We start from the raw sequence: 22,311 nt of genomic DNA, 5'->3' as shown, positions 1-22,311 counted from the left end.
CAAGACCCCCGAAATAATGACTGAAAAAAATGATCCAAACGAAAATTGTAGGATTTCGATCGTTCAATCTGAAATCGGTACGTAGAGTTGTAGTATACAAGGCGGATTGATGTTATTAAAATGGGGCTTCATTTCAGCAATTTGAAGGGGATTATTATAGGAAAAACCACTGATTTCGACATTTTTATGACTAACCATATCCGGACAGTCTCTCTAAATTGAGCTAGGAAAATCGAAATCGAAAATCGGTATTTAGGTTAAGTTATTTTCAAGTATACTTAATTCAGGGTATCCTAACTCTTTATCCTATTTTCTTTGAAATAGGATTGAGAACATCTATTGAAAAATTAAAAAAACGAATATCAATGTTTTTTACCGTTTTTTATTTCAATGAAAAGCATCTAAGAATGAGAAAAACTAAATGAGGGGGAAATATGACTTAAGTAAGGAGGTTCTGTTTCTCGCGAGTTTCTTTTTATTTGTAGTAAAAGAAGTTATTTTTCATCATTGACTGTAGATTAATTTAGAGTTGATGGCAAAATTTTAGTATCTGTATATCATATTGATAATGGGAAAAAATCATTTTACCACTAGGCAAAAATTCAGTAAGTAATTTTGATTTATGAATATCTCAAGAGCTATATAATTCATCGCAAATTTAATTGTCATCAACTAGCGTAATATTAAATTTTGAATAGAGCTATACTAGTTAAATATTTTTTCAATTGTTTTACCGTGAAGGAGCAAATTAGGGCAAAATTATCGTGTCCATTTTCTCCAAAACTATAAAAGAAAGGGAGACGAAATTTGGATGTAGTTTCAACTAATGACTTTTGAAAGGAGTTTTGAATACAACGAAAAAAAGTTTCATTCTTCGAAAAATTTTTGAAAACTAGAACAAATGGCGGCTAAATTTTCTGGTTTTTTCAATTTTTTTTAATCTATTAAACATATTCCAAGCACTGATATTTTACATTGTTTTTACAGGGTATTTCAACAATTAGGCAGTCAATTATTTAGTTTCACTTGTTTTGAATGAAAATCTAAATTGAGAAATTCAATTGTTTTACAACGTCTGATGATATGCAAAGTTTTTAATGCCTTCATAAGAAAGTATTAATTAGGAACAAAATAGTAAATACTAATTCTATTCAAGATTTAATATATTTATGCCAATATGTAAGATTAATCCTGCAAAAAATGTTTTTCCATCGTAGCTACGTAGCCAAACATTAAAAAGAAAATTATAATGTATTCTTAACAGTTTTGAAATGTAAACGAACGATTTTTTTACTCCTTTCAGGACAAATTAATTATTTTAATCAAATATTTAAATCTCACATACAAATTTTCTTAAAAATATAATTTTATCCGTTTACACTCAAAACATATTACACAAAAATTAAATCAAATTTCCGCCTACACTTGAACACAACAAAAAGGTGGCACTAAACACACATGTTAACTTTTGATTAGCATTTTTTTTTTTTACAAACAAACACGAAAAATACAACTTGTTGACATGACACAATTTTATTTTAATGAAAACAACACACACGGAGAAATATTTTTATTATTATTTTCAGTGCTCGTAAAAATATATATATATACGCAACGCGTATAAAAAAACCAAACACTAGCACATAACAACCTTTAACGAATAACGGACAACGAATGCAACGAAGAAAATATACAACGAACAACTAAACTTCACAATATATGTAGATAGATGTGTTAACTCCGATATGCCGTTACCGAGAAAGATATTTAACTGACATCAAGTCGACTAACTTAACTATAGTCAAACAGCGAGCGATGTTTGAATGAAACTACATGAAGATCGTGTATCATTTAATAAAATTGTATTCATTGCTCTGTGTGTGCGCCGCGCTGCGTCCCGTCGTATCGTATGGTTGTCATGAAATACATATTGATATGACGATTCACACAGGGAATATAGATGTGGCGGCTATATAGCGCCGCGACGCTCTGGCACCGAAATGACGATCGTGTACAACATGTTACTTATATATATATAATAACTGTTCGCAAGTGATTCATTTAAATATAGGTATATGACGTCATCGATAATTATTAATTTTCTGATAGAAAGTATTAATTTTAACCTCGAAACACAAAATCGAAGTTGAACGATTAATTTGCTATTGAGGTATTTCCAGCAAAATGCACTTGTCGGCAGATTTGGTCTATTTTTTTCACAGGCTTAGAATAATGTTTTTAGCTTTACAATGCCACGTAACTACAAAAATATTATATTGTGTGTAAGTGATGCTAACAAATGTAATCATATAGATATCGCTCTTCAATCATCAATACTCTAACTATAGTCGTATCTGTTCATAAAATTATGGATCTTCGATGAACTCAGAATTAGATTAAAATTTTGTTTTTATATCATCGGCAACCTTATATTTTTATGGTATTATTATAAACTATAAGATTGCCTAAATATTTTACATAGTTTTTTATCACACTCTCTAGATTTTTTGATATAGAAATATTCAAATGAAAATGATAACATAACCTATTTATATCATTATTTTTTCAACCAACTTCGAACGATAGAATAATAATAAATAGCTCGATTATCTAGGAATTTTTTTGGTGATTTTTGGAAACTTTGTTAATCAAAAATTGTATTTATAAAGTTTTATTGAAATCCCTAGTATTATTCAATCCTTGCATATCTACTTAATCAGAATGCCTTTGGTCTGGCTACCAAATATTATATCCACAATGGCTGTACCTATTGTTTGTGTTATGAAAGTGGTTGGTGAACCGTTTTTTTATGTTTTGCTTACTCTCAAAGGGGTTGTTATTTGGAATTGTGTTTCTTATTATTACGTAGGTAGTGATGATATTTGTGCTTGAGTACACAATTTATATTACGTCAATTTATATAATTTTTTATATTATGAATGAAATATAATATATCCAATTTAACCCTGGGCACATTTACCTACGCATTCAATTTATATTGAGCTTCAGCTATAAACAATTATTTATTTATTTCTATTTAAGGTAAGGTACAGCAGTTATCAAAGCCATAACACTCTAGTTAAGTCAGCCATAACTTTTTTTTCCAAACTATTATATAAATTTTTTTATTATATATGCTTACTAGCTCGATTCCTTGCGGATTTCCGTAGTAATGTAGCCATGGTTAAAAGCAGGCTAGAGAAGTAATATATAAGTAATTTACTTTCTTTTTATTTATAGGAAATTTTATTACAGATGCGATATACAAATTACATATTGAACAAAAATAAATCGAAATATTATTTATCTTATCTTTTTATTTCTAAGGGGTACACTTTTAGACCATGAAGTTTAAATCAATTCTGAAAATTTTGGGAGAAGGAGGGGTAAGTTTGTCTAATTATTTAAATAAATAAATAACTCAAAAGTAGGCATATTTAATATTGATCTTATATGAGAAAGCGGCAGATGGATGATATGTTTTCATATAGATTTATCCAAAACTGGTCGGTTGAAATTAAAAAAAAACTATTTAAATTAAAGTTAAAAGCTTAATAAATTATTGAATTAATTAATTATTAGTGGGGACACAAATTAAAAAAAAAAAAGAAAAGATATTCAATTTTGATGGCGAATTGTGGTAATGACAATAAAAGACGAAAAGTAAGAAAAGTAAGAATTTTTGATATCTGGAGTAATTTTCAAAATATCGAAAATTGAAAATTTTGTTGAATTATTTTGTTTTCGATATTTCGAAACCCAAGGCAAATATTGAAAAATTGATTGCTTATTTTTGCGTCTACATTCATAAAGTTATAACAAAATTCATCATCAAAGTTGAAAATAAGGTACAAATACTTTCAACCACAAGGCTAAACTTGCCTTGGCGCTCTTACTACCTAAAAAAAATTAATTTATGTGAATTAATTTGACTACTACCAAGCAGTAAAGTTTTTAAATTGTTTTCTACTAAAAAAGAACTGTGCCAATTTCGCATACCTATATAGTAAACCATTTCTGGTAAAATTAAACAAAGGCAGTCATAACAGCCCGTATATTTTTGCATAATTTTAATTAATTATATCTCTTAAACAGTACGCTAAAATTTAATTTTCTTCTCTTAAGTAAGGGAATTATTATCTTTTGAATCATTTTTTTAAAAATAGTTATCTATGACCCTGGATACTGCTATACTACCTTAAGATGGGACAACATGTCAACACATTTAAAGTGTGACCTCATAGTACGTCGGTCAATAAAATTTTAAATGTATTACATGATCACCTTTGCGGTTTTATTTTTTAACCGACTTCAAACAAAAAAGGAGGAGGTTATCAATTCGACTGTATTTTTTTTTTTTAATGTTTGTTACCTCAGAACTTTCGACTGGTTAAATCGATTTTGATGATTCTTTATCTGTTTGAAAGCTAGTGCTTCCTGTGTGGTCCCATTTCATTTGGGTCGAGTTCTAACAACGGCATACATGAGAAAACCATAAAAGTCTTAAATTTGCATTAAGTATGCACGACAAGAGGACGAATAACTCAATATCCGGCCAACCGATTTCGATGATTCTTTTTTTAGTGAATCAAATTAGTTAGTGTACTTCAGATTCACTAAAAATCACAAAATAAAAAAAAACTTTTAACAAAAAGAAAACCGACTTCAAAAGAAAAACTTTTTCAAAACAAATTAATATGAACTAAAAAGTAAAAAAATAACGATAGTATAATGTAGTAAAAATATTGTTATTTTTGGAGTCGGTGTTAGCCAAGGAAACGACTCTGACAGAACAGTTTGCTACATTAGCTTGGCTGACACCGACTCCAAAAATAACAATAATTTTAACTGCATTATATTATCGTAATTTTTTTACTTTTTGTTTTGAAAAAGTTTTTCTTTTGAAGTCAGTTTTCTTTTTGTTAAAAGTTTTTTTTATCTTGTTAAATATTTCACGCTAACGAAAGAAAACTCCTGCTGGCTTGCCAGCGGGATATGTCCTGTAAATTAATATAATTTCAATATGGGAGATAGGAAAAAAAATGAATTGATTGAAGTTAGTATTATTTCTGCGTGTATGCCACTGTGTATTAAATCCATTAACAATTTGCTAAAAGAAGAAGGAAGCGTAAATAAATGAATTTTAGAAATAGATTCTTGCAGTCCCTACCTACACTGTTACTCATATTGCAACTTATTCTCTCAACTCAATAACGTATCATGATTTGTGAAAATTATTATTTGTCTATTCAGTATAGAATGTTATTATTAATCTGTTGGTACTTGTTAGTAAAAAATACATTAACTAACTTAAAAAAAATCAACCTTCCGTTAATCTTATGAGATTCTTGTAGAATTTTCGAAAAAAAAGTTTCGGATAAAAGTTACCTGCGGTTAAAATAGTTTGCGATCAAAAAAATTTTTTAAAAATTCAACGGATTTCGAACCCATTTGAAATGATTGCTTATTGTAAAAAGTAGTATAAAAATATGCAAAATTACGGCTCCTAAAATTTTTGTGTATTCAATTTTTTTCTTTAAACGCACAATTTTCTAATTATTTGGAATCAAAGTTTTTCCCCTAAGAAGGAGAAGAGTACCGCCATTATTGTTAGACCATTTAAAAATATCCTAGGATTTTTTCTGTTTTGGATGACTTGATTTCAAGAGAGGAGCCAAATTTTTCCCTCGAGTTTACTTTTGCTGAATTGTTTAATAATAGGGAATATTCATGAAATGTACGGCGTCCCTACTAGAAAAAAAAACATTAATTCTTAAATTTAATATACCGCAAAGGCAAGATTCAAGTAAACATCGTTATTATAGGGTATTCCACTATTTTTGAAAAAGTACTTCAAAATATTGATTTTTCTAATAAAAAGCCACCAAAATTTATTTCGAAAAATACACACGCTTTTTTGCCAAAAACTTAAATTAAATTTTAAATCTTTTTTAAACTGTCAAAAAGGCGGGCATCCAATTTGATGACGTAATATGGGTATCACTATACGAAATAAAACAAATAAGTTTGACAGATATATTCATAGATATCTGATTATAATAAATAAAAATACTTATTATCTATGGATATATTATACCCAGCTGTCTACACTGAACTAAGTGATGGTCTATGACTCATACCACTATGACATCACAGCAGGGCTTGCCCGCGTTTTAGGTCACGTGATATACAGTTTAAAAAAATGTGCTTTTATGACTCGAAATCAGAATATTTAAGTATATTTTAACATAAATTTTAACTTTTTTTTCAAATTTCATGATTTATTTTTGACTAACGATAATACCCTATTATGGAGTAGCTCTTAAACTAAATAAAATAATGTCACATTAATTAAAGATATTTTGATATTAAATTTAATATATTTTAATATAAATATTTTCTTTTAATTGTTAACATAATATATGTAATATTAAATACTTGTAAGTATTATTTATCTTAAACTGTTTAAAAATAGAAGAACTGAATATATATATATAAATTGTTTAATGAGTTCTTTACATTAAACCACATACTATGCAGTATTATTATATTGTTTTGTACTTTATAAAATCAATGGAAGAAATATAGTCTTGAGATATTTATTTTATTATTATAACAATGAATTGGGAATGCAACCAGTGCTGTGTATATGTAAACGGAGCATTAACTGAGGAAAATTTAATTTTAAGGAGCTGGTTTCGCTTGGGGGGAAGTAAATTGTACACTGGCTGTAAGTAAATAATGCATTTTTATTAAAATTAACATTTTCAGTGAAAGTACTTCCTTAATTCAATAAAATAAGTATTTAACTTCTTAAAAATTAAAGTCAAAGTTGTCTCCGTTTATCGCGTCCCTAAACGCCAGCCTTACTTCTCTATCTTGAACAACATGATTGCCTTCGACTTGTCTTCGGCCTTATATAGTTTTGACATTTTTTTTGAATGTATAAGTAAAATCTAGATTTATCGATATATCTACAGCCCCCTTAAACGGTGAGATAAAATATATCATACTTAAGGATCAATAGCTATTAAAAAAATTCCATTTAATCCAAATCTAACTTGGGCATTTATCATACATCCGATTTTTGAATGGTAAATCAATCAATTAACCATTTTTACTCATTTCATAGGTCGCAGCCACCTAGTTTAGCCGTTCAGTTAACAAAATAGCCTAAACATCGTTCAACTAACGGTCTGAATGATTTCCGGCCGTATGATTTCCGTCTGATACAACATTTAATGTACTGGCTGGCTGGTGCTTAAGCCATTCATACAATCGTGTGACCATTTGACAAAAAAGATGAAATTTTTGACATTAGAAATTTTTTTTTTAATTTTTTTTTTTACATAATTTAAAATATAACATATGGTTATTTGGTAGTCATGAGATCAAATAGCGTAACACAATAAGAAATTACAGAAGTAATTATGGTACATACATTAGAGCTGACTGATCAGCTTTGGTCTCACATTTAACTAACTGACTATCATAACTGTTATTTATATGCAATATACAATTTGTATATCAATTTTCAGCTTTAGTAAATTCATTTAAATACCACGGCAATCGTAACCGTTTTGATAGCATATATCTGACCTCTGCACTATCGTTTGCTACAGTATGTGTGTGTACAAAACTACTATAACCAATCCTCAAATGATCAGCTTTAGTAAATTTAGATAATTTTTTTGGCCTGGCTCTCCAAAAGGATTATTAATTAAACCTTTACATTTCTTGGATCACAGATAATAAATATAATGCCCAGATTTACACATTTAAACAATGCAGTCAGTAGAACTTTACTCACCTCACGCTCACGCTTACCATATTTACCACAACAGTTTAGAATGAATATCATCTATTTCTTCTATTTAGTATTATTAAATGTATGTAGATATGTGTGTAATATAATAGTAATTCATTGAAGTGAAGTTGAATGATAAATGAATAGTATTTGTATTATTTGAAGAGCGGAAATGCAGAATACCACAATAATACCAACTACTATACATATACTTTAGTTAGGATATGCATTGTAAAAGTACAAAGTGTAACAGAGAGAAGAGTACCTACCTAACTGAAGCAAGTATAGTTAGATCTTATATTAAAAATACAAGTGAAAACAAACAATTGACTGAGTTAATTGTTGAAATACCATGTATACACAGTGTTAACGAGGCAATCGTTATTTTTTTGAAGCCATGTAAGTAAAAAAAGATATCCACTCTTATATAACCACACATTCGTAACTGATATTCCCATATAATACATATTATATTAAATTCGTACCTAATTTGCACCCTCATGGGTAAGCAGTGATGTTTACAAAAAAATGTTCCAAACAAAAGTTGTTTATTTTTTTATAAGAAACATTTTTTTATAAGAAACATTTGCAATTTTGTTCTATCTTTAACGGTTTACAAGATAGATCCTACGGACTCAAGACCCAATTGACATATGTTGCTCATTTACAAAGTTAGGTTCACTTTTTACGTCCTGTGCACGCTATACAAAATTTCAGCTTGATATCTCTTTTCGTTTTTGAGTTATCGTAACCACAGACAGATAGCAACCGGAAATGAACTAATTAGGTGATTTTATGAACATCTATACCAAAATTTAATTCGTTGTATCAATATTTTTAAACGTTACGAACTTGGGACTAAACTTAATATACTATGATATATTTCATATATTCGTTGTGTGCGTAGTCATGGTAAGGACAATTAAATCGATGCCAGCGCTTCCAGTGAAAAATTTTGGCGTTAAAGGAGGCTGCTATGATTAATTTGCAATTCTTTACGTGTAAATGTATAGTGAATGTCAAATTAAAATTATTGAAAAACACTAATTAATTAAACTTAATGCATAAAAAATTGTGTATGCAATAAATGCAATCCATACAATTATATATGCATCCATACAATTCTATAATTAAAGCAGTGTATCGTTACCATGGAAACGCCTCCAATAAAACTCCAACATGGTGCGAATACATGGTATAAAATAAGTTAATAGAATACAAGCTCTATAACTAGGGAACCATTTTCTAACTTTTTTTTAACTTGACACGAATCTGATTATAAAAGATTGAATATGTCTATTTTATATATCCTGTCGATCAAATTTTATCAAATTACTCTGTGTGACGTCACAACAATTAAGTAGGAAGGAATAATTTTTCAATATAATATGTTCTTCGTGTGTGTGTGTGTGTGTGTTAGTTTTAATTATTTTACGGGATTTAAAAAACTTGATTATTTTTCGTTGGAAAATATTGTATATTATGTACATTACATTTTAGCGTTTTGACATAATGATTAATGTCTTTTGTTTAAACTATAATAAAGCAGTTTATATATATAGGAAACATATTATAAGTATTATAAGTATAATCTACCATCCATACCGACTGCCTACAATATATGAGTACAGAGTACTTAGTTCCAAAAGTAAATTTTAATTAAAAATATAAAAAAATAAGCTCCCACTTAAAAAAAAAATAATAAATTTTTATTCATATGTGTTTTAACATATTTTTTATTCAACCGAAGCACTTTAAGGGTATTCGAATTCAACAAGAGCCCTAATGTTGTAGGCGGGCTCAAAATATTTCAGAGATGCAGACATGGAATATTGCCATGACACCTTATCTAGAGCTATATGAAATCACATCAATAAAAAATGTTTAGTATCTTTTTCTATCAGATTTATTACACCAAAATTATTAAATGTGCGAGAATAGATGACAAAATGTAAAATAATAATTAAAATCGAAGTGAAAACAAACAATTGACTGAGTTAATTGTTGAAATACCATGAATAGACAGTGTTGATTACACTGTCACATTACACATTCATACATGTCACACATATATAACTGATATTTCCATATAATACATACTATACAATTTGCGAATAATTTGCCCTTTCAGGGGTAAACAGTGTTGTTTACGAAAAAATGTTTCAAACAAAAGTTGTTTATTTTCTTATCTTATCTTATCTTATCTCTAACGGTTTATAAGATGGCTCCTACGGACTCAAGACCCAATTGACCTATGTTGCTCATTTACGAACCCGACTTCCCTTTTTACGTCCTAAGCACGCTATAAAAATTCAGCTTTTCATTTTTGAGTTTTCGTGACAGACGGGCAGACGACAGACAGACAGACAACCGGAAATGGACTAATTAGGTGATTTTATAAACACACATACCAAAATATTGTTCATAGCATCAATATTTTTAAGCGTTACAAACTGGGGACTAAACTTAGTATACCTTGGTATATTTCATATACGTGGTATAATAAAATCGATTAATAAACACGAAAGTTATAAGCAATTAAATAATTTAATCAATACTTTTCTTGCAAAACAACTTGCAGTTGCAAGTTATAACGTCCGGTGCTATCTTCCTTTCTTTCTATTTGAACGACTACTAAATCCTTCATGTGTTCGTAGTTTTGACGTAATCCAAAAATAGTGTTTTGGTTCGATAACGAACGTGTATTGAGGCAATACAAAAATTTTAGGACAAAGACGTTTTGCACATGGAAGCGGATTTAGAATCTCGATCTAAGCGAGAGCTTTTACCGTTCTAGTGTGTAAAAGACAATGCGAACGAGTTTCATACAATTTCTTTACGAATGTGTGATGAGTTCCCCTATTTCAATGATTTTTCGTGCAATAACAAATAGCTAATTGCCCATTCGCACCGTGTGTGAGTTTTTTTGGAGGCGTTTCCATGGTAACAATACACTACTTTAATTATAGAATTGTATGAATGCATATATTTACATTTGAAAAATAATTATATTTGTGCAATTTGATTTCTTATTTTCACAATTTTTAATGCATAAAGTTTAATTAATTCGTGTTTTTCAATTAATTTAATTTGACATTTTCTATAACATTAACATGTAAAGAATTGTAAATTAGTCATAACAGCCTCCTTTAACGCCAAAATTTTTCACAGGAAGCGCTGGCATTGATTTTATTGTCCATGACATGTAGAGGGAAAGAAGTTATTTGTCGTGCGGAAAACTGTTGAATAAACTACTTATCCTGTTGCTGAATGCCATAATTACTATAGCGAATAACCTGTAATATGTAATTAACGATGTTGAATATTATAAACAAATATTTAATTTAAAAATATTTTTAACAAGCATGAAATAAATTTATTATATAATAAAAGTATGTTAGGTAATATGCGTGCGTTTATGCATTTTTTTTATGTCGAAATTTTTTTTTTTATACCATGCATATATGTAATATACAAGGTATACTAAGTGTAGTTCCAAGTTTGTAACGCTTAAAAATATTGATGCCACGCACAAAATTTTGCTATAGGTGTTCATAGAATCACCTAATTAGTCCATTTCCGATTGTCCGTCCGTCCGTCCGTCGAGAACATAATATAATTATGCTTAAGAACACATAGAAACATGCTAAGGCACACACATAATATATTAGTTTAGTCCTTCATAGGTAGGTACTATGTTATATACTAATGATGTATTATACTTCAATGATAATAATACTAAACTAATAACTTAACTTTGTATACCACCATATCTGATTTTCTTGTAATAACAGGAATTAAGATTAGAATATAAAGGATGGTTTATAATGAAGTCTCACTTAGCTTTCTCGGAGAGAAGCTTTCTTACTTAAATTCAGCCGAGTATGTCATAATTTACACATATAGTCAGGATTCAATTAAATGAGGTGAGGTCGAGTTCGTAAATGAGCATCATAGGTCAATTGGGTCTTAGGTCCGTAGGATTCATCTTGTAAACCGTTAGAGATAGAACAAAAGTTTAAATGTAAAAAATGTTCCTTATAAAAAAATAAACAACATTTGCTTGAAATATTTTTTCGTAAACATCACTGTTTACCCGTGAGGGCGCCAATTTGGCGGAAATTTTATAGTATGTACCATACTTGAATATCAGTTATGTATGTGTCACATGTATGTATGTGTAATGTGATAAAGAAATCAGCACTGACTATGCATGGTATTTCAACAATTAATTCAGTCAAATGTTTGTTTTCACTTGTTTTTTAAATTTATTTTTAATAAAAAACTAAATATAATTTAATTAATTTATGTGTGTATAATATTATAAATTAAAAATAGTTCTGGATTTATTTTGTAGATATGCAATCAAAAAATTATTTTTGAAAGTAGAGTAGTATTTATTCGGTAAGTTAGAATTAGTGTTTAGCAGAGGCAGATGAAGAAATTTTGAGCCTTCTTCCCGTAACACAAATTTGCGCCCCCATAATACAAATCTATCAATAAAGACCTTTTTCAATTCTTTAAATTTAGAAAAAATCCTTTCTTAAATGACGCGTGCAGTATAAAATCAATATTCATTGCCTTTTCCTCTTCCAAATTTTTCCCCCCTCTGAAAGTTTTCTGATTTTAAATAATAAGCTTATTAGTCTGACTAATTAGTAGTTTCAAATGCTTATACCAGCCGTATTTCTTGGTCGATTTTAATTTTAATTTCACATTTTGCCATCTTTTTAACCACCGAACTCAAAAAAGGGGTGTTATAAGTTTTATTGCTATGTGAGTGTGTCTGTGTGTTTGTCTGTCTGTGACATCGTAACGCCTAAACGGATGTTCAATAAAGTCAACTCAAGTATTTCAATTTTAATTAAATTAATTTCCAAAAATTTGTCCAAGAAATAATAGCTCTCTAATTATCCTTTTCATCTCATCTGATGTCCTTGACCATCACTTTGATATTGATTAAAGAAGGAGTGTGTTTAAAGTGTTTATTTGTGCGTCCGTGTGTTTCTCAGTGAAATCGTAGCCCTTAAACGGTTCAACCGTCTTGATTGAGAACATTTTAAAGCTAATTTTCCAAAAATCGGTTTAAAAAAAATAAATTGCATTTGTCGGGGGTTTTTTAATTTTTGTAAAATTCACTTGTTTACAGTATTTTCATATTGTGTTGCGAGAAAAACTCATCGATATTCCCTGTTACAAAAATATAACAAATTCTTATAGAAATCAAATATTATTTTCATGAGTTGTTGGTAAAATAAACTATTAGAAAGAGATCTTATTTCTACTTGAAAATAACTGAACTCTTAGCTTTAAATAAAAAGGAAATTATATTGTATGAATAAAAGAAAAGTAGGTTAGATTTGTATTTTAATACAATGAATGAATTTAACATTTTCTTTATTTTATAACTAGCAAAAAAAAGAAATTTTATATTTTTCATATACATATATATTTACAGAAAAAGGAACACACATTTAAAATTGCTTACGGCTGAAAATTTGATATTCATTCAACGTGTGTATACAGAAAACAATGTCCCTCCTCCTTTTTTATTTTTAGCTCGACGTCAATGTTTTTCCCACTTTTTAATACAATGAAATTATTAAAATGAAAGAACAAAAATAAAATTGTCTAGCAATTCTGTTGTTTTTATACCATGTATATATGAAATATACATAGTATATTAAGTTTAGTCCCAAGTTTGTAACGCTTAAAAATAATGATGCTAGGAAAAAAATTTTGTCATAGGTGTTCATAAAATCACCTAATTAGTCCATTTCCGGTTGTCCGTCCGTCTGTGGACACGATAACTCAAAAACGAAAAAAGATATCGAGCTGAAATTTTTACAGAGTACTCAGGACGTAAAAAGTGAGGTCAAGTTCGTAAATGACCATCATAGGTCAATTGGGTCTTGGGTCCGTAGGACCCATCTTGTAAACCGTTAGAGATAGAACAAAAGTTTAAATATAAAATGTTCCTTATTATAAATTAAACAACTTTTGTTTGAAACATTTTTAAACACCACTGTTTACCCGTGAGGGCGCCAATTAGGCGGAAATTTTATAGTATGTACCATACTTGAATATCAGTTATGTATGTGTCACATGTATGTATGTGTTGTGTGATAAAGAAATCAACACTGACTATGTATGGTATTTCAACAATTAATTCAGTCAATTGTTTGTTTTCACTTGTTTTTTTGATGAGTTTTTATATAAATAATAAAATTATTGTAATATACATTGTCCTGGTTTTTATGCCAAAAAAAGAAGGCATTATTAAGAATATTACAAAACGAGGATCAAGCCAGCAGCTTTCTGAAGAAATAAATTCTTGTAATAAATTGAATCAAATTTTTAATTTTCATAATTTTATTACGGTCAAACTACTCAAGGTAGTACCAGCATGAAATCACTTTTCGACAGATTTGGCCGAATTTTTTTTCTCGGGTTTATAATAGCTTTATTTATGAATTCCTAAAATTTCATAATTTTTGACCGTTTAGATCGCGAGATATTTAAAGACAAAGTTCGCGATTTTGAGGATCATGTCCCATTTAAAGCATGTAAAATGTCCGGTCTCTCCAACTATTTTTTATGATATTATTATATATTGAAGAAAAAGTAGAAAAAAATGTTTATACAATACAATTCTAAAAAAAAAATTTAGAAATTAATTTTCACTTTCGAGATATTAATTTTGACGTAAATTGATCGAAATTGGGACGTTGGCATAATTATTTCCCATTTTAAACGGTCAAAATTTCTGAAACTTTGGGAATTAATAGTAAGCATTATTAAATTCTTAAATTTAATTTTTCGTTAAATTCTGTCGAAAAAAAAATTGTACCATTGCTTTAACATAGAAACTGCAAATACCATGCTGGAACATCGTTAAATGAACTATCATCCAAAATGAAAATCAAATAATGAAGATAAAATCGCAAAAATTTTTGTTAAAACTTATTAAAGCCACAGAAAAATTAAGTAATATGGCGATTCCTTCTGGAAAATATTCCGAATGTCAAAAATGGTCAATATTATGGAGCTAACATTATAATTTTTTTAGAAGTTTTTGATATTTTTCTTAAAAACATTTTGTAATTTAAAGTTTTTCTCTATCCCTTTATTTTTAAAGATTTTGGCTCTAAAAGTTACACTGCTCTAAAAGAGAAATGGCAAAATGTTCGAAAATCGTTAGAGAGAGAGCTACACTTAAAAAAAGGAATTAATTTTTTTTGCAATAATTGTTCGAAACATTTTTTCGATAACTCAACGGATTGGAAACAAACACAAAGAGATGAGCAATGTTTTTGGTTTCTTCTAGACGATTTTTATATAATTTGGTGACATATATATAGTTTTTAGTCATCCATAACTTCTCTTAAAAATGTAGTATATGTCTAAATATTAATACAAAAGATACTGTTGACATTTCATCCAAGCACTAGCAGTGATTTTCTTCTTAGCACTGTTGAATTTTTAACGTAATATTGTATTCAAGTCACGTAATACCTACTACAAAGTCTAGCAGTATTTTTACGAAAACAGTCCAAGTTATTGTCCTTTAAAATTCGTTTCTTTAACTACTAGCACAAAAAAATTATGCTTTATTGAATTAGGATAACTTTGACTATTTTAGAATCAGGATAAATACTTTTCAGCAAAGATCAGTTGTTGTTTTCTAAATAAATTGACAGTTAGATCAGGAGTATATATGAAAAATTCGATTATATTTAATGTTTAACTAGCAGTTCTGTTTAAGGAAGTTCAAGCGAGGTGACTAAGAATTGGCCTTACTATTAAATCTCAAAGTGTTAGAAATTTTGACCGTTTAGGACGCGAGATAAGTAATGCCACAGTTCTTTATTTTGACGTAAATTGTTCAAAATTGGGAGCTTTGGCATTAATTATCTCGCGTTCTAAACGTGTCAAAATGTGATGAAAAGAAAGAAATTTTATACCTCAAAATGGTCCATTTTCTGAAATTTTTCCTCTACGGATGCACCCGTAAGTGTTCCGTTATATGTATAGAAGCAAGCTATGCGTGTATATACATTTAAAAAAAGCTTTGTTTTTATTAGAATTTTAATTTCACAGTAGATGATTTAATTTATAAAATATTAAAAGGTTGATATCACATTAAATATAATAGCTTATTACTACATCTAGCTGATGTTACATTGTTTTAAAATTGACTGACATTTATTTATTTTGTGCAATGGAACAAACAATAGTTTTACATTAGCTACGCTTGCTAGACTTCAAGACACCTACACTACATGAATGAAGAAGAATTGTTTGGTAGTTTGTTAATGTATTTTATATACGTCATGTCAGTATTATTTGAAAAGAGCATACGAATTCACTATAAACCCACAATACTTTACAAAGTACCTACTACAAAAGTACAGAAAAAGCCGGAAATCAAAATTTTCTAATATTGTCTTAATGGACAATTTTCTTTCTCATGCATAAACCTTTACATGTTTTTAACACGCTTTAATAAGCTTCATACCGTCATACGTTTTTTGTTAGTATGTCAGTATGTAACGGAAGCTTTGAACATGATATTGACCTCCTTCAAAACGTCGGATTAACTCGAAATTTGACATACTTATCAAGGACCGATGACAATACAATAATTTAATAAGTTTGTTTGAATTATCCTGATCACGATTGTCAGGATTAACGATTTCCATATCTAAAAATATATACATTTATTTGTGCTCCCACCATATTTATACTGAATTTTTGCTAAATAAATACTAAAAAACATGCTTTTGTAAATAGCTGAACTAAACGATAGAAAATAATTTCTTTAACTTCAAAAAAAATCATTTTATCGTAAAAAAGCGTGGGATGTTTTATAATGATTTTACTTTAACCAATTTCTGTCTATAAAATATTTACAATAATTGAAATTTAGCACCCCACGCTGTTTTACAATAACATGATTTTTTTGAATTTAAAGAAATTATTTTCTACTTTTTAGTTCAGCTAATTACAAAAGTTTGTTTATTTTTAACCTTCATTATGTTTACCGGATTTTGCTAATAAACTTTTCATTAATTATTCAATAAATTAGTACTAAAAATACCATAAAATTATATGGGAATTTTCTAATAGGGCTTGGCATTTCACTAAAGAGGAGGGTGGAAATTTCCAATAAAAGCTACCACTCCTGGAAGTCTGTAAATTCTGAGCTTATATTGAATGTCTTGTGCTCTTCATTTTCTGCTCTCCAAAATTTCGAGGAAAATAATTTAATTTACTTCTAGTGACGTTATTACCATCATAAATTGATAAATTTTATTATAAAAAATGGAATACAGTCTGCCCTTTTGAATACTGAAAATTCAGTCCTTAATTCAGAATGCTAAATTTTATGCGATCCTACGTGTTATATAACGCACGGTAAAAGATAGAGGTAAATATATATTAGAATTAAGGTAATAAATATAGCGAAAATTGAAACAAAAATTTTATTTTCGATGTATATAAGGTAAAAATAAATACATTAAACTACTGACCTAATACATTGATTCCGTATGCAGGGGTGTGTAGTTTATTTCAATTGTGTTCTTCGCATTATACTGAAACAAAAAAATCGTATGTTATAAATCAGATAATGTAAATTGTTTAAAAATCCATTGGGTTATTATATAATCATCGAAAATACTTATATTCATTGGACCATCGGGTGCACAACAGAGGTGGTTTTACCAACAAAATACTAATTAAAGCTAGCGAATTCTTAAAAGTTTTTATTTTTATATTTCAAGCCTCCCAGTGTCACGAAATAAAATAAAATATGCACTCGAAATTCAAACAAAATTGACAAACGATTTTTTACATAATACTTCAAAATCATAATTTGCTCGAAAAAAAAAACTAGCAATCATTGATCTCTGAATTAAGGTAGTACGAAGGCAAGTTAAGACTTGTGGTTGAAATTTTTTGTACCTTATTTTCATCTTTGATGATCTGTGCATATTTTTTCAAATTTGTTTAACTTTTCCGATATTTAAAGCGAGCCTTTTCAGATTACTAAAAGCGAACGAATGAATTACATTTAAAAAAAAATAAAATAAGAAAAGTTTTTATAGAATTAAATTTTTTTTTAATATTAACGTTTGCACCAAAATTATCTGTATAAGATAAGTTTAATAAAATTAAATTTATGGTATTTAATGAAAAAACAGTAGACACGTTTATTTCGATGTATAATTTTTTGGTATAAAATTGGTAAAGAAAAACAACTGTATGGTTTTTATTTTGCACAATTTGTATGCGTGTATATAACAGGTGAATTTATTATATTTAACTAATATTTTAAAGTAAGATTATTATCCGACACTTTCAGTCTTGCACCAAGATATTTATGTAGTAGTTACAACCAAAATCGAATAACAACGTTCCATTACTTTTTCTAAAATAAGTTTTACTGGGGACGATTCCAACTTTTTCAATCATAATTTTCGAAACTATGGTTAAGTATGGTATATTACTACAATAAAAAAAAAATTGGTCTGTCCTCGACTATCTTTCTATACACATTAGAAGGCCTTTCTAAATCTTATACTTATTTTTCGTCTTCATTCATGAAATTATAACAAAATTCATCATCAAAGCTGCAAATAAAGTATAAATAATTTCAACCACAAGTCTGAACTTTGCCTTTGCGCTCGTACTACCTTAAGAGTATGGTTATTTAATAAATTTTTATTTTATTAGATACCTACTAATTTGAACTTTGCTTTACCTTCAAAACTTAAGATATCAAATAAAAGCAATCAACTTTTATCCATGAATTTTTTTTCCCCACGGTTTTTACTATTTTTATAAATGGATAGTGAGAAACATATATCTAACTAGATATCTACTCCCCAGTAGATGAAACTAGGTATGATACTTTCTAATAAAAGATAGTAAATACAGCTTTAGATTATTAGATACATTTTCGTAATAATAATAATGATAATAATAATAATAAGTAATACAGTTTGTGTGAACCACTCAAAAGTAATTTGTATCATTCTATATTCGCAAAGCGCGATATTATGTTCTACCTATATATAGTACAGTTAAAGATGTTACAAATAAAGGAAAATGAAAGAAACCGCTCGCATTTTGCTAAAGCCTCACGGAATGTGTTTCTTAGATGTCAAATATCATAATTAACGCATGAGTTAGTGGCACAAATGTTTCTATTTGTTAATAAACAATAAATGTTTAATTCAATGAAACGATTAATGTTAAAATTGACTTAAAAAATTAATAAATAGGCAACTTGAATTACGTAAACGTTATACATGTATCATAGTTTTCGATTATTTGACAAACACTTAATTTAAGCTATACAAATTGCCTAATTAATAATTTTTTAAGTGAACTTTATTATTTATTGTTAGTTTTCATTGAATTAAACATTTATTGTTTATTTACAAATAGAAATATTTGCGCCACTAACTCATGCGTAACTAATGCTATTTGACACCTACGAAACACATTCCATGAGATTTTAGCAAAATGCGAGCGGTTTCTTTCATTTTCCCTTATTAGCTAGATTTTTGTAATATCTTTAACTGTACTAATAGAATAGTGCTCAAATACATTAGACACATACAATAACTATATAGTTACTTAATTAATTAGTACGGTAAAATATCCTTAATTTTACTCGTTCTAAAAACACAGTTTACGTTAAACTTACAAAGATGGAATATTCTAAAAAATGTCGTTATGATTTTAAGTGTGCAAAATTTTTACAGAGGCGATATGTTTTTGATAATAAATATTCAAAAATAGTAATAAATGTTAACTTTTATTATTATTTCAATGAAAGGTTCCTAATAATATTAGGAACCTTCCATTAATATAATCTCTGTACCTTGGTGAATCAATCCTAAGAAAACCTACAAAGACAATCATATATATTTGTTACAAAGGAAAAATACATTCTGATTATCCCTGAATGTATTTTGACTTAGTTCTAGATTTCGAAATATTCGAATTTATTCGATAAAATACACTCTATAATTATCATAGTTATGAGTAAATATAGAACCACACATATTCTTACATACATCGAAACTAAAAACGTTGGCTTTGGCATTATTTAATTCAGTTATGTTATGTTTGGAATGTATTTCCATTACAGTAAAAAGGATTTGGTATCATTAACATTTATTACTTAGAAGTCGAGTAATATGTTGTACACCTATACTGAACATGTACTACATATTTTTTTTTACTTCTGTATACAAGCAACGAAAACCTCATTTCATATAACTGAGGGTATACACCTCATTTTTATACCATGTATATATGAAATATATCAAGGCATACTAAGTTTAGCCTCAAGTTTTAACACGATACCACAAAAACGAAAAGAGATATCAAGCTGAGATTTTTATAGCGTGCTCAGGACGTAAAAAGTGAGTTCGAGTTAACTCAGTCAATTGTTTGTTTTCACATGTATCTATTCTTTAATTTTAATACGTTTATTTAATAAAGTGAATTACGAACTTTTTTTATATACCTAATAATTAATTTTCTAATTACAGTCAAGCACTTTAAATACACAACCCGCCCACGAGAAATTATACTTTTTTATCGAATTTTTAAGCAAATTTGCATTTATAACTTACATACTCATGAAAGTTTTACAAATGATAACATTAACAAATGAAACTCAAAATTTAAAAAAAACCCGACAAATGAAATTTAATTCTTGGTTTCCAAACCGATTATTGGAAACTTAGCTATAAAATTTTCTCAATCAAGACGCACAGATAAACACTTTAAACTTATAACAATCCTTCTTAAATCAATATCAAAGTGATGGTCGATCAAGACGCACAGATAAACACTTTAAATTTCTAGCATTCTTTCTTAAATTAATATCAAAGTGATGGGCAAGGACATCAGATGGGATGAAAAGGATACTTCAACCTCTGCAAAAAACGCAGGCGGTTTGTTTACACCGCCTGCGTTTGCATTGATAGACCTTGGCTTCTGGTGATTTATAAACATAATTTTATCATTTTTATCACTTCACTCATTTTTAGTTTTTCGTAAATATTAACTTTTACTCTTTTGAAAATTTGTGATAAAATCATTTGTGATAAAATCAATAGATATAAGGATTAAATTTGTTTTTAAATATAAAAAAAAATCCAAATTTTTTTCAAATATATACGAAGTTTTTATATTTTAAAGGCGCTAAGGTAGTAAATTTTCATATACACAAAGAACCGAGGGACGCAGAGTTGAATCTTCGATGAACTAGTGAAACAAAAAAGCGCTTTTTTCGCGAACTACTATAACTACATAAGCCTAGTTTTTAAATCAAATGACTATTACTCGATTTAAAACGAATAAACCATATACCGAGGTTATATGGCGTCTACAACTTTCTTTTTTTTTTTTATTTAATTTATCTATCTAAAAATAAAAACGAAAATAATAATAAAAATAATAAACATATGAATATTCAGTTTAATCCAAAGATAATGTACCAATTTATTAAGTGGGATCTGTGTATTTTAATACACTTTAAAACATAGATAATAATGGTTTAGTTTAAGGTAAATGTTACCTACACCGTTTGTTTTAAAATAAATCAGTCTCTAGGTATTTACTACACAAAATTTTAATGAAAAATTCATATTTAAATGAAACGAAAATATAATATATCTTATTAAATTTCTATTTACATTTTAAAAATTAAAAAAATAAATAATAAAAGTTAGTTAAATAAAATTATCCTGTTGAGACAATTTTCATGAAAAGTTGGAACACTAGTTAAACAAAACTTCTACTTTTCAATCAATGATTCAGTTAGTGCATTGTACATTAATAATTTTAAGAAGTAATGAAAAAATTATTCGAATGTGGGGAACGGGTAACGCTTTATACGAAACGTCTCGAACTAGGAAAAAATTAAAGCAAATAATTAAACATTTTGTATAAGTAGGTATATTCAAACAGAAGTGAAAACTGTCATTGAATTTCCTTTATTTACACGATTTCGGTTTTTTTTTAAGCTTGTTTCGCTCTTGACTTGAATATGGGACAGTCAAGAGAGTAATTCATCTGAAACCTGAGCTTTCGTACCCTGAATAATATTTGATTGCAAATATCTCCGAAAATATGCTAAATGCAATTTGTTGTGGTTCTGAATTCAATGCTTATAAACTACGGATATCGTAAGAAAGACAAACCAATTAGATAAAGTATAAACTCAGTCTTCATCAATTTTAAGCTAAAAAACAGAGCTATATCATGAACCACAAACGTATCTTAATAACATTTAGAGTTTCTGCTTTTGCAATAATCAGAAGTATTTGTCGGGGAAGATTTCACAATTTTAAATTAATATTCTGGAAGATTATTACTTTTGGAAACAAGAAAGTTAAACGTTTAAATAACAATATTCCAGCAATATACCTATCTTATGCAAAAAAAATCTGATTAGAGCAAAGAAATACAAAAGAGGA

Source organism: Chrysoperla carnea, chromosome 1 (assembly GCF_905475395.1).
Source record: "Chrysoperla carnea chromosome 1, inChrCarn1.1, whole genome shotgun sequence".
Taxonomy (NCBI): domain Eukaryota; kingdom Metazoa; phylum Arthropoda; class Insecta; order Neuroptera; family Chrysopidae; genus Chrysoperla; species Chrysoperla carnea.
This window is presented reverse-complemented; position numbering follows the sequence as displayed.